The sequence below is a fragment of the Triticum dicoccoides genome, chromosome 5B, assembly GCF_002162155.2.
Source record: "Triticum dicoccoides isolate Atlit2015 ecotype Zavitan chromosome 5B, WEW_v2.0, whole genome shotgun sequence".
NCBI classification, from domain to species: Eukaryota; Viridiplantae; Streptophyta; class Magnoliopsida; order Poales; family Poaceae; genus Triticum; species Triticum dicoccoides.
In genome coordinates this window covers 441538919-441553218 of record NC_041389.1, presented here as the reverse complement: position 1 = coordinate 441553218, position 14300 = coordinate 441538919, and positions in this window count along the sequence as shown.

The window sequence follows — 14300 nt, the reverse complement described above, 5'->3', positions numbered from 1 at the left end:
TTACTACCACACATTGGGCTCCGGGCGCTCCAAGCTCTCTCGACTTATTAATCAACTTGATCTCTGTTCAGGAGTTGCAACTAGTTTTTGGTGTTTGTAGGTAGTGTTAGTAGTCTACCAAGTGGCACCCGGTACAGGTGGGCTTGGGACAGACTAGGCACCCTGGCACGGTGTACCAAGCGTAGATCCACCCGTCGAGGTGGGCTTGGGAACCCTGCACACATCGTTTGGGGCCATGAGCGACACCCCGTCCGGATCTCCTTGCGGATGGAACCCGAATAGGCGATAAACCTAGACGAGAGACTTGTGTGGTTAGTCAGGTCGTGGCCGACACCCTCGCTGGGCTTCCGCTTGAAGGTTGCCGAGTACATATCGTGTAAACGACGGTAAGTGGTGAGAGCGTGTGTGAAGAAGTACACCCCTGCAGGGTTAATATGATCTATTCGAATAGCCGTGTCTGCGGTAAAGGACTTCTGGGTTGCCTGTACAGTTCATAGACAAGTGAAGTGGATACTCTAAAATACGCAAGATAAGCATGAGTGCTATGGATGGCGTTCTCGTAGGGAGACGGGAGCGGATCCATAGTGGTGTATTGGTATGGTGAATATGTGGACTCGTGTGTGCCACCTCAAAAGAGTTACTTGCAATTGTAGTTCAGGATGGCCACCGAGTCAAAGCTGGCTTGCTGCAGTTAAACCCCACCATCCCCTTTGTTGATAATGATGCATATGTAGTTAGTTCTGATGTAAGTCTTGCTGGGTACGTTTGTACTCACGTTGCTTAATTTATGTTTTTGCAGAGAGACTTCAGTCTCGCTAGTAGTACCACGTGGATTTCGACGTTTAGCTTGTTACCTCAGCTACGATCTTGTGCCCTTGGCAGGATCTGGTAGATAGTCAGGCTTCTCAGCCTTTTTCATTTGTAGATGTCTGTACTCAGACATGTTAAGCTTCCGCATGTGCTTGACTTGGATGCTCTGATTGTTGGGTCATGAGACCCATGATTGTAATATCTCGCTCCTCGGAGCCTATTGAATAAATACTTGAGTTGTAGAGTCATGTTGTGATGCCATGTTGTATTTGCATATATCCAGCATATTGTGTGTATGTTATTGAAATGCTTGGGATGTGTGGGATCTGACTATCTAGTTGTTTATCCTTAGTAGCCTCTCTTACCAGGAAATGTCTCCTAGTGTTTCCACTGAGCCATGGTAGCTTGCTACTGCTCCGGAACACTTAGGCTGGCCGGCATGTGTCATTCTTCGTTCCTGTGTCTGTCCCTTCGGGGAAATGTCACGCGATGAATACCGGAGTCCTGTTAGCCCGCTACAGCCCGGTTCACCGGAGTCCTGCTAGCCCAGTGCTACAGCCTGGATTCACTCGCTGATGACCGACACGTTCGTTGCTGGGTCATGTATGCATGTCCCTATAAGTTAGTGCCCCTTTGGGTTTATGACTAGCCATGTCAGCCCGGGTTCTTTGTCATATGGATGCTAGCGACACTATCATATTCATGAGCCAAAAGGCGCAAACGGTCCCGGGCCTGGTAAGGCGACACCCGTGGGAATACCATGCGTGAGGCCGCAAAGTGATATGAGGTGTTACATGCTAGATCGGTGTGGCATAGGATCGGGGTCTTGACACGGCCACCAGCCGCTTTGGTCCTTAGTACAGTCGTGGACGGCTTCCGACTCACAAAAGTGCTCACGGACGGTGGAAGCGGATAAAACGTCATCTACGCGGAAACCCTCAACAAGATGGAAATTGACAAAAGCCACATTGAGCAAAGCAGCACGACCTTCAGGGGAATCATCCTTAGTCGGGAGGGACGATGTGCGGGAAAAATCACACTGGATGTGGTATTCGGCACGCTGGATAATTACAGGTCCGAAGAAATCACATTCCAAGTGGCCCTGTTCAGCAGCGGATACCACGCCCTCTTAGGGCGGGACGCATTTACGAACTTTCAAGCTGTACTCCATTACGGGTACATGAAGCTCAAAATGCATGGGCCCAATGGAACCATCACTCTAGCTAGTGATCCGGATGTTGCACTCCGCACCGAAAATAAAACTGCCGCACTGGCCCTGGAGGCATTATCAGAAGCCTTCGCGGCCAAAGAACTAACAACGCTGCGTGCCACAGTGGACAGGGACGACGTGATACTCGACAAGCGACCCAAGTCCACCTCTTTCAAGCCCGTGGACGAGATAGTCCAGTTCTAGGTCCACCCAACGGACCCCACAAAGACAGCTTCCATTGGGACACAGTTGAACCCCACAATGGACGACACACTGCGAGATTTCCTACGTGAGAATTGGGACATTTTTGCCTAGCATCCTTCAGACATGCCGGGCATCCCACCCAGGCTGGCCGAACACAGCGTCAATATACTCAAAGGATACAAGCCAGTCAAGAAGACTCTTAGGCGCTTCTCAGAGCCTAAGCGGCAAGCCATGGGAGAAGAGCTAGCCAAGCTACTTGAGGCCGGATTCATCAGAGATATAAAACATCCGGATTCGCTAGCAAACTTGGTAATGGTACTAAAGAAGGACAAATCCTAGCGCCTATGTGTCGATTTCAAAGACCTCAATAGGGCTTGCCCTAAGGACCCCTTTCCCCTCCCTCGCATTGACCAAATCATTGACGCCACCGCAGGACACGACTCACTGTGTTTCCTTGACGCATACTCCGGATGCCATCAGATAAAGATGGCGGAATCCGACCAAACCGCAAAGGCCTTCATAACGCCATATGGCCCCTTCTGTTTCAACACTATGCCTTTTGGGCTAAAAAACGCCGGCGCGACATATCAACGCATGATTCAGACATGCCTGGAGAAGCAAATCGGAAAAACAGTGGAGACATACGTGGACGACATGGTCATCAAAACAAGACACGTCGAAACTTTAATAGATGACTTGAGACTCACATTCGACAACCTCTGAACATACGACATCAAGCTCAACCCGGAAAAATGTGTCTTCGGCGTACCCTCCGGGAAGCTGCTAGGCTTCATCGTTTCCAATAGAGGAATCGAAGCAAATCCGGCAAAAATCCGAGCTTTGTCATAGTTTGCTATCCCAACAGACCTCAAGCAGATCCAGAAACTAACTGGATATGTGGTTGCCTTAAGCCACTTTATCTCCCAATTAGGAGAAAAGGCACTACCTCTTTATCGCCTTCTTCGACGCACCGAACACTTCGAGTGGACGGATGCGACCATAGCCGGACTGGAAGAGATAAAAGCCCTCTTAGCCAGCAATCCAGTCCTGACCGCGCCAAATATTGGTGAACCCATGCTATTATACATAGCTGCAACACACCAGGTTGTAAGCGCAGTGCTCGTTGTCGAACGAGAAGCAGACGGACACAAGTTCCCGCTTCAAAAGCCGGTATATTACATGTCCACTGTCCTCACTCCATGCAAATCCCGATACCCACACTATCAAAAGATAGCATACGCGGTCTTCATGGCATCCCGGAAGCTACGACACTACTTCCAAGAGTGTTCGATTACGGTGGCCTCCGAAGTACCACTCAATGACATAATAAATAACCGCGACGCCACAGGCAGGATTGCCAAATGGGCTATCGAGCTCCTTCCGTTCAACATAACATACAAACCACGGCGAGCCATCAAGTCGCAAGTACTGGCTGACTTTGTCGCTGAATGGACAGAAGCCGAACTCCCTAAAGAGTACGGCACGTACTCCCAGTGGATCATGCACTTCAACGGCTCTAAAATGCTGACCGGATTAGGAGCGGGCATTGTCCTGACATGCCCCACCGGAGAAACGGTCCAATACATACTCCAAATATTATACACAAACTCGAACAATGCGGCCAAATATGAGGCTCTGTTGCATGGTCTTCAGATGGCAGTCTCTATGGGCATCCAATGCCTAGAAGTGCGCAGGGACTCAAACCTCACAATATCACAAGTAATGGAGACTTCGATCCCAAGGATCCGAAAATGGCGGCCTACCATAATGTCGTCCTCAAAATATTAGCTCGGTTCGAGGGACTCGAATTCCACCATGTGGTCCGAGAAAAGAATCAAGCAGCGGATATCCTCGCCCGCATCGGCGCTAAACGTGACCCCGTCCCACCTAATATCTTCTTGGAAAGGCTGTTCAAGCCATCCGTGGTATGGGAAGGGGAGACCAGCAGTACCAGCCCGGCTCCGAACACAACCACAGATTCCGAACCATCTGATGTAATCGGAGGCTCTGCCATCGAAATAACACCTTCGGCCCATGAAATCATGGCTGTCATCGCCCCGTGGACCGAGCCCTTCTTAGCCTACCTAAATAGGCAAGAGCTCCCCGAGGACCAAAATGAGGCACGTTGTATTGTGCGATGTTCCAAGGCCTACAAAGTCCATGAGGGAGAGCTCTGTAAGAAAAGCGCCACCGGAGTGCTCCAAAGATGCATCTCCGAAGAGGAAGGGCGGCAACTCTTAGCCAAAATCCATGCCCGACTCGGCAGGCACCACGCTGCAGCTCAGGCACTTGTAAGCAAGGCCTTCCGTACAGGTTTTTACTGGCCGATAGCCCGGGCAGAGGCACAGGACATTGTCCAACATTGCGTCGGTTGCCAACTCTTCGCCAATCAGAGCCATATGCCCCATACCGCTCTCCAAACAATCCCCATAACTTGGCCCTTTGTGGTCTGGGGGCTGGATATGGTCGGACCTCTTAATGGGGGAAGCCATAAGAAAAAATACTTATTGGTCATGGTGGACAAGTTCACCAAATGTGTAGAAGCCAAACCAGTTAAAACGGCCGAATCCAGACCAATGATAGACTTCATATCAGGGGTTGTACACTGTTACGGTGTCCCCCACAACATCATCACTGACAATGGCTCAAATTTCACAGCCGATGAGGTGAAAACTTGGTGCGACAACATGGGCATCAAGCTCGATTACGCCTCTGACTATCACCCCCAAACAAACGGTCAAGTTGAACGTGCAAATGGTCTCATCATGAGCGGCATCAAACCCAGACTAGTGTGATCCTTGAAGGAACCGGACACGCATTGGGTCAAGGAGCTCGACTCCGTACTCTAGGGGCTGCGGACCACGCTGAATCATACCACCGGATACACACCATTTTTATGGTGTACAACACAGAAGCAGTGCTACCCTGCGACATAATCCATGACTCACCTCGCGTGCGCATGTACGAAGAGAAGGAAGCCGAACTAGATCAGTAGGACAACTTAGATGCCCTGGAGGAGGAGCGTGACGTCGCAAAAGCCCGTTCCGCATTCTATCAGCAGCAGGCTCGAAGGTATCAAACCAGAGAAGTACGGGCCAAAACTTATAACGTTGGCGAACTAGTTCTACGCCTACCGGAGAAGAAGGACAAGCTCAAACACAAGTGGGAGGCCCCATTCATCATTGATAAAGTTCTCACCGGAGGAGCGTACCGTCTGCGCAATACATCTGATAATAGACTCGAGCCAAACCCATGGAACGTGGCCAGACTCCGAAGATTCTATGCCTAGTGCCGAACTCAGTGTTCGTCTCCTTACCTCCGCGCTTTTAATTATGTCCTCCTTCTTCCTTTCTCGCCCTCTTTACCTTTTTCACATAAAGCCTTAAATACTGTATGGGTTCTTTGATTGCTCTGGCCTCACTACGTGTGCTCACTATACCTGGGGGCTTCCTATACGGAAGCTAAATATAATTACTTTAATGGCTTCCTGCCAACCATATATATGTTTTCTTTCCATATGTGCCTTTTCTTCACCATTATATGCATCGATATGACTTAAGTTTTGGCCATGCTGGGTTGCCTAGCTCTTGTGTTTATGCCCTACGTTCTCGTTAATTCGGCTAGGGCATAAGGGGGCACCTCTGTGATTGTTACTGCCGGTTCAGCCGGATGTGTACCTCAGATTGGGTGAAGCCGAAAGCTAGCGTTCTTAAGGAATATTCGGTCGGTGAACAAAAGATGTTTTTCATTTATTACAACGTGAATCCCCAGATGTTTTGTATCCTGCACTTCTGTTCGTAGTTCGGACATGCACAATGATGCATGCGTACCCAGGGAAAGGAACCCCTAACGGAACTATTCTCTCTGGAAGATGTTTCTTACTATCCATGTAATATAACATAACTAGTTGGGTACTTGTCTGTTCAAGAACTTATGACCCCTACGCCTGGTTTCCACGCATACCCCGGTTTTACATAACTATGCGGGTATTCGGATACACTTCGGACTGTTGGGTCCGAAGGAAGAAGTGAAAAGGTCTGCCATGACAAATGATTTACAATCTGGCTAGGGGATAAAAATTCCATTGAAGTATATAGTAACTTAGACTGGCTAAATTCTTCTTCTATACCATCCAACAGGTTGTCTAGCCTACAATCCTGTTGGGAATACTTTGCGGCTAATGCTACTTGATCATACACAAGACTTACGGGAATATCCTTCCCATCTAGCCCCACCGGTCCGACTTCGGCCATATGGTTTGGGTCAGCCTTGGCGTATCGCGTCTTCATCATGGCCCAGGCTTCCCTTGCACCTTAACGGGAGGCTGATACCTTCCATAATCAGAAGGGCCACCGTGCTCCTTTAAGCATATCCACAAGCTCCCCCATGCCTCCTGGCAGGGAAGAGGACGACCACAAGGCCTGGCAATACCCTGCATCACCTGCCAAGCTTGTTCGTGCAGTTGTGAAAGATCTTGCAGCAAATGACCTGCGAATCCGGGCATCTCCTCTTCAGGACGGCCCGTCAGCATACCAACAGACATAACTTTGTTAGTTCGCTTCCTCGCCGAACTATTCTGTAGTTCGTTTAAAGCACTTACTATAAATGCCGCGTCGAAGCCTCCTGTTCTCCTTTACGGAGTCAGCAAGTTGAGCTCGAACATCTGCCAATTCGACGCTCAATCGGATATTGGCATCTTGGAGATTTTTTTCTCTTGAATAACCTGCGTCAGCATGCGCTCGCCCGCCTTCAGCTGACTTCGCAGATGTGGCTCATTATCTTTCACGATCTTCGGATTCTCTCCGGGATTGTCTGCGAAATCTTTTGTTAGATTTGTAAACCATGCCGAATAAATAACTGGTATACGTCCTTACAAATTCCTTTATCAAGGAAAGTATTACCAGAAGAGGCCTTTTGGGATTCCTCTAGTCCGGCAACTGCGGCCTTTAGCTGGGTCTTGCATTTCTCCAGCTCTTGAGATAAATGGGTATTCTTCTCTACAAGAACCTATGCATACAATGATCCTTAAATCAGTTGTGCCAACTGTTTCAAGTCTCAGGGGCTACTACTACACATACTTATCAAATTTTCTTAGCCGTATATCCTTCGCATACTGGTCTATTGCTCTGGCAAGTCCATCTTGAGCGGCGCGGATATATGCGTCTCCATAGTTGAAAGCATTGAATGCCTCCTCGGAAAAAATACCATTGCGGAGTATAGCCCGTCTGCGCCGGTGATTCATGGCACTCTCCACTTCTGAATTTGTAGCAGAAAGCCTGTCCGCATCCTTTGCAGGAGGACAATTCGGCGTTTTCCCCGTGTCAGCCTCCACCCGTGAGTCCGGTTCAGGAATCTGGCTGCTTGAGGCATGGCTGGCAGGGTCTCCGGATATAGTCCGATGGCTACTCTTTCTGCCAGGACATAATGAAAAGGTCACATTTCAGCAAAAATAATCACAGAGCAAGTTTAATTTGTACCTCTGCACCGACGTCTCAATCCTAACCGCCTTCCTCTTAAGCATGCCTGGCCCGGGTGCCCTTTGCTGATGAGCCCCTGTGGGCTCAGCATGGTGTCTCGATGGCCGTTTCTACAAAAATGCAACATATGTGCATAATGTACGGCATAATTCGGAAGTTAGGGCTCCAACTTTACTTACATTCGACACTGGGAGCAGCCCGGGATAATCGGCGAGGATGGCCACCAAGGCGCCGTCACAGCTTGCTTGATAGAATGTCTCGTCGACAAGCTGCATAGATATATCCGGATCTTCTTCAAGTCCAGGGTCGAGAGCCCAGCTAGGATCCTCTGGCTGCAGAGGTGGGCTGTTGAACTCCTTCACGGCCCTTTTTAGTTCCTGCTTTTGAAATAGCAAGGTGAATGTTGGTGATAAATGTCGACGTTCTGGGAACGGGGTACCCAGACTTGCCTGCCTGCGGCCTGCGGGGTGGCTCAAGGAGTGGCCCAGTACGGCCCATCTTCGTCAACACAAGCTCAAGACCCTCGCGAGGGGCCAAGCCTCGCGGGGTAGACGACAGAAAGCTTCCTCAGGCACAGCCTCGTCAGACTGGCTCGCGAGGAGGTGGAAAGATCAAGGCGGGGTACCTCACGAGGTGCCCGTGACGCAAGCCATGACGACCGAAGCCAGCCAGGCGCCGGCCTGCGCAGAGTCCTTGTTTCCTCTTTGGTGCAAAGGGGGAAAGCGCAGGCAAGCGTATCAAGCAAAGGCAACCATTTCGGTGCAACAAGACCAAAACCAGCAGAACGGCAGGATGGAGGTCATCGTGGAGCCCAAGTCGGCGTCATCACCAGAGCCTTTGGCAGGCGAGGACCAACTTTAGTCAGGATAAGTGTACTAGATGTTCCCCTTCAAAATGGCCAATTGTTGGCGCCCTTCCCGCTCAATATTTGGGAAGAGGACCAGGGCCTCGCTCTATTAATAGGACTAGCCACCGTAGTATAGAGGCATCTGATTCTGATCTGGAATCGACCCCTCCAAAGGGACAACACCAGCACAAGAACTCCTCCCCTCGCGAGGCAGTTCTTCCTTTATATTGTTCATCAGCAGCCCCTGAGGCAATCCACCACACCACAAACTAGAGTAGGGTATTACACCACAATGGTGGCCCAAACTAGTATAAAACTTGTGTCCCTTGTGTTGTTCTTCGTGTAGCCTAGATCCTTTGCGAGGCGACGAGACGTACGTTCGGTAGAAGAGTGATCTCCGCGCGCACCCTGGAGTTCGAACCTTAAGGGTCTGCCGGAACCCGAAATCCGACATTTGGCGCACCAGGTAGGGGTGCGCCGGAGCTCTCCCTTCCGTCGACCAACTCTCCATCAGCACCGCACTTCGCCCTCATGACGGGCAACACGTTGCCCGCTCCGACTGCCGACGCCAGTGCTGGGGACAGGGGGCTCCGAGCCTTGGCCCCTGCCTTATGGCAGGTGCGGTGGCCGCACAAGTTCAAGCCAGAAATGCCACCACGCTACAACGGCATGGCGGATCCGCTGGCTTTCTTGCTGTCATACGAGGAGGTTGTCCTCAAGGCCGGGGGAGACGAAAGGGTCATGGCTAACTGGTTTCCCATGGCTCTCACCAGCGTTCCACGCATGTGGCTGCTCCACCTGCCAACGGCTTCTGTGGCCTCCTGGGAGGAGCTGCGCGGCCTCTTCCTCGCCCATTACATTGTGCCGGCGCCCCCGGCCGTCGCAGCTCTCCTGGGTGGCTCGCAGGCGCCACCCTCGGGCCGCCATGTCAAGCCATTCATCCGCCAGATCGGTGCCGCCCTCACGCGGCACGGGGCTCCCCCGGGTTGCGCGGCGTCCAAGGCCAATCTGACCTTCAGCTCGGATGATCACCCCTCCAACCCAGCCTGCTCAGGCGTGCTCCCAATGTTGTGCACTCCCACCATCTGCCAGGTGGCCGTCCCCAGGACCCTCATCGACGGCGGTGCAGGCCTCAGTGTGCTCTCGATGGAAGCTTTCAGCCTCCTCCACGTGCCGCCGGAGTGGCTTCAGCCCAGCAGGCCCTTCTTGGGCGTCGGAGGCGATTTCACTAGCTCCCTGGGACAGATCCGCCTCCCGATGACCTTCGGCACCTACGACAACTTCTACACGGAGCTGATCGACTTCGACATCGCCCCCATCGGCTTCCCGTACAACGCCATCCTCGGCTACCTAGCCTTGGCCTGGTTCATGACCGCAACTCACCCGGCGTACAACCTCATGAAGATGGCCGGGAGCAACGGCGTCCTTACCGTGTCCAGAGACACCGGGGATGTGTTGCAAGCGCTCAAGCTTGCCTTCAAGACTGCAGCGGTGGCGCAGCCCGCCAGCTCAGTCGCCCCCGAGCCCAAGAGGGCTGCGCCGGCCAAGAAAAAGCAGTTATCCAGCCAAGACAAGGCGGAGACCAAGCGGGTACCGGTTGACGAGGACGAGCCGGCCGGTGCTACCTTCACGATAGGCACCAACCTCGAGCGTGAGCAGGAGGAGGCTCTGGTCAGTTTCCTGCGCGCGAACAAGAAGGTGTTTGCATGGGAGCCTAATCAGCTGGCGGGAGTCCCGAGGGATGTAATTGAGCATCATCTCAACGTGTGCCCCAATGTGCGCCTTGTGAAGCAGAAGGCAAGGCGGCAGTCCATTCAAAAGCAGGCCTTCATCGTCCAAGAGTCCCACAAGTTAGAAGCAACAGGGGTCATTCACGAGGTCCGTTACCCTGATTGGCTGGCCAACCCCGTTGTCGTGCCGAAAAAGGGGGGGAAGAAACGCATGTGTGTCGACTTCACCAACCTAAGCAAGGCCTGCCCGCAGGATCTGTTCCCGCTCCCTCGCATCGACCAGATTGTTGACTCTACCGCTGAGTGTGACCTACTGTGCTTCTTGGATGGCTTATCGGGCTATCATCAGATCAAGATGCCTGTGGAGGACATGGAGAAAACGGCCTTCCAGACCCTGTGCGGGGTGTACTGCTATACCTGCATGCCGTTTGGGTTGCGCAATGCGGGCGCGACCTTCCAGCGGTTGATGCACATCGCTCTGGGACAACAGCTCGGCAGAAATGCTTAGGCTTACGTTGACGACATTGTGATGAATTCTCGCGAGGCGAAAACCCTGATATAGGACTTGGAAGAAACCTTCGCGAGCCTCAGCGAAGTGGACCTGTGGCTCAACCCGGAGAAGTGCGTGTTTGGAGTCCCCTCAGGCAAGCTCCTGGGCTTCCTCCTATCCCACAGGGGCATTGAGGCCAACCCAGAGAAGGTCAAGGCAGTCGAAGACATGAGACCGCCAAATACCCTCAGGGAAATGCAGAAGCTCATCGGGCATGTAACCTGTCTAGGACGTTTCATCTTCAAGCTGTGAGAGCGAGCACTGCCTTTCTTCAAGCTGATGAAGAAGAAAGGCCCCTTCAAATGGACTGAAGAGGCCGACAAAGCATTCCAAGACCTCATGAGGTACCTTACCAGGCCCCCAGTAATGGTGGCCCCTCGCCCTCGAGAGCCCCTGGTGCTCTACCTTGCAGCCACCCCTTACTCCGCTAGCGCAGCCCTAGTGGCAGTCAGAAAGGAGCGCCAAGCCTCGGCCGCCGTCACTCTCCCGGCCAAGGCAGAACAAGGCCAGGAAAGCCTCGCAGAGACCATGACCTCAACTGAGAAGGATCAGCCCCACCAAGGGAGCGCACCCGAAGCAGAGGAAGCCCCTTCAGGCGACCAAGGACTGAGGGCCACGCCGCCTCAGGAGGCACCCCAACCTCTAGAGTACGCGGGCTGCGCCAGCACCCTCAATCTCGACGAGCACCCGGTGTACTTCGTTAGTATGGTGCTGCGGGACGCAAGGGCGCGGTACCCAATGCCCCAAAAACTCCTCCTCGCACTGTTGGTACCCTCATGCAAGCTGCAGCACTACTTTCAAGGCCATCCCATCAAGGTCATCCCAGCCTACCCCCTGGAAAGAGTGCTCAGGAGCCCCAATTCAGCGGGGAGGGTCGCCGAATGGAACATCGAACTGCAAGCATTCCAGTTGGAATTCAGCACTACCAGGTTCATTAAGGGGGCTGCGCTCACAGATTTCATGGCAGAATGGACAGAGGCTCCAGGACTCAAAATAGGCGAGGGCCGGTCGCTCTCCCCGAGGAGTGAAGCACCGGACGGTTGGGTAATGTACTTCGACGAAGCATTCGCACGAAAGGGCGCGGGGGCTGGCGCAGTGCTCATATCCCCCACTCAGGACAAGCTTTACTATGTCGTGCAGCTCTGCTTCCAGCATGGGGAGAAGGTCTCCAACAACATAGCGGAGTACGAGGGACTGATAGCGGGCTTGAAGGCAGACCTCACTTTGGAAGTAAAATGAATCACCGTCAAGGGTGACTCGCAACTCCTCGTCAACTTCTCCAACAAGGTATACGAGCCGAAGGACGAGCACATGGAAGCGTACCTCGCGGAGGTCCGCAAGTTGGAGAAGCAGTTTTGGGGGCTAGAGTTGCAGCACGTGCCTCGTGGTACTAATCAAGAGGCTGACGACATTGCCAAGAGGGCATCCAGGCGGCTGCCCCAGGAGCCTGGCGTCTTTGAGGAACGACTCTTCAAGCCCTCGGCGACACCGACGCTGTCGAGCACAGCGCAACCTAAGGAGGAGCTTCCTCAGCCGCCCGCCTCGGGAGCCCCGGCCTCAGGGGCGCGCCTGATCCTAGCACTGGAGCCGCAGGAAGGGTGCTAGATGGCAGAATTCAAGGACTACTTGGTACAAGGAACCCTGCCGGAGAAGGAAGAAGATGCGAAGCGTGTGGTGCGGCAGGCCACGACCTACCGCATCAGAGATGGGGAACTCTACCGGAGGCGACCAAATGACGTGTCCCTGCGTTGCATTCCCAGAGAGCAAGGGAAGGAGCTGCTGGCGGACATACACGGGGGAGACTGTGCGCACCACTCATCCTCGCGAACCCTCGTTGGCAAGGCATTCTGCAGCGGGTTCTACTGGCCCACAGCACTCAACGATGCCGTTGAGCTGGTGAAGGCTTGTGAGGCCTGCCAGTTCCACGCCAAGCAGATCCACCAGCCGGCGGGGGCACTGCAGACCATACCCCTCTCATGGCCGTTTGCGGTTTGGGGGCTGGACATTTTGGCCCCGTTCCCTCAGGCGCCAGGGAGCTACCGCTACCTCTATGTCGCCGTGGACAAGTTCACCAAGTGGGCCAAGGTGGAAGCTGTCCGCACCATACCCGCGGGCTCAGCAGTCAAGTTCATCAAGGGCCTCGTGAGCCGATTTGGGGTGCCTAACTGCATCATCACCGACAACGGTTCGCAGTTCACCAGCAATCTCTTCAAAACGTACTGTGCTAACCTTGGAACGCAGATATGCTACGCCTCGGTGGCACACCCCCGGAGCAACGGCCAGGCCGAACGAGCCAACGTGGAGGTCCTGAGGGGCCTCAAAACCAGGACCTTGAAGAAGGAGCTGGAGGCCTGCAGCAGGGGCTGGTACGATGAGCTCCAATCCGTGTCGTGGTCCATCCGCACGACCGCGACCAAGCCGACTGGCGAGACCCCATTCTTCCTAGTCTACGGAGCTGAGGCCGTCCTCCCTCACGAGGTCAGGCGTCGATCCGCACGGGTCCTGGCGTTCGACGAGGCGTAACAGGATGACATGCGGGGGACGGATCTCGTGCTGGGGCCTAGGGGAGGAACACCGTCGAGAAGCCGCGCTGTGGGCGGCAAGGTACCAACAGGCGCTGCGGCGATACCACTGCCGCAACATCCGCCCCAGGACTCTTGAGGTAGGGGACCTCGTGCTCAGGCGGGTTCTCTCCAGGGAGGGGCTGCACGAGCTCTCTCCCATGTGGGAGGGCCCATTCAAGGTTGTTCACGTTTCTAGGCCCGGCTCCGCGCGCTTGGAGACCCAGGAGGGAGTATCCATCGAGAACAACTGGAACATCCAGCATCTCCGGAGGTTCTACCCCTAAGCAAGGCCAGGTGCCTGTCAAGAAGGCGAACGCCTGTGAAGCTACCGCATTTTGGAAAAGGCCCGGTGCCTGTCAAGAAGGCGAACGCCTGTGAAGCTACAGCATTTTGGAAATGGCCCGGTGCCTATGAAGAAGGCGAACGCCTGTGAAGCTGCCGCATTTTGGAAAAGGCCCGGTGCCTGTGAAGAAGGTGAATGCCTGTGAAGCTGCCGCGTTTTCGAAAAGGCCCGGAGCCTGTGAAGAAGGCGAATGCCTGTGAAGCTGCCGCATTTTGGAAAAGGCCCGGTGCCTGTGAACAAGGCGAATGCCTGTGAACCTGCCACGTTTTGGAAAAGGCCCGGAGCCTATGAAGAAGGCGAATGCTTGTGAAGCTCGCTGCCCGTGACACTCTCACGTAATAATGAGTGGGGCTGTACACGCCCCGGAGTCTCCGGAGTGCCGGCCTGGGGCCTCGGGGGCTCCCGCCCACACCCAGTGGCAGCACTTAGCTCCGCGCTGGTGAGAAGACGTCGAAGACTAGATTAGGTGCCAGACACGGCTTTTTCATTTTCTTTCTGCAGTTGGTTTGTTTGTTCCTATTTGAAGTTTTATCGAAGCTATTACCGTCTCTAGCTCGTGACCCTT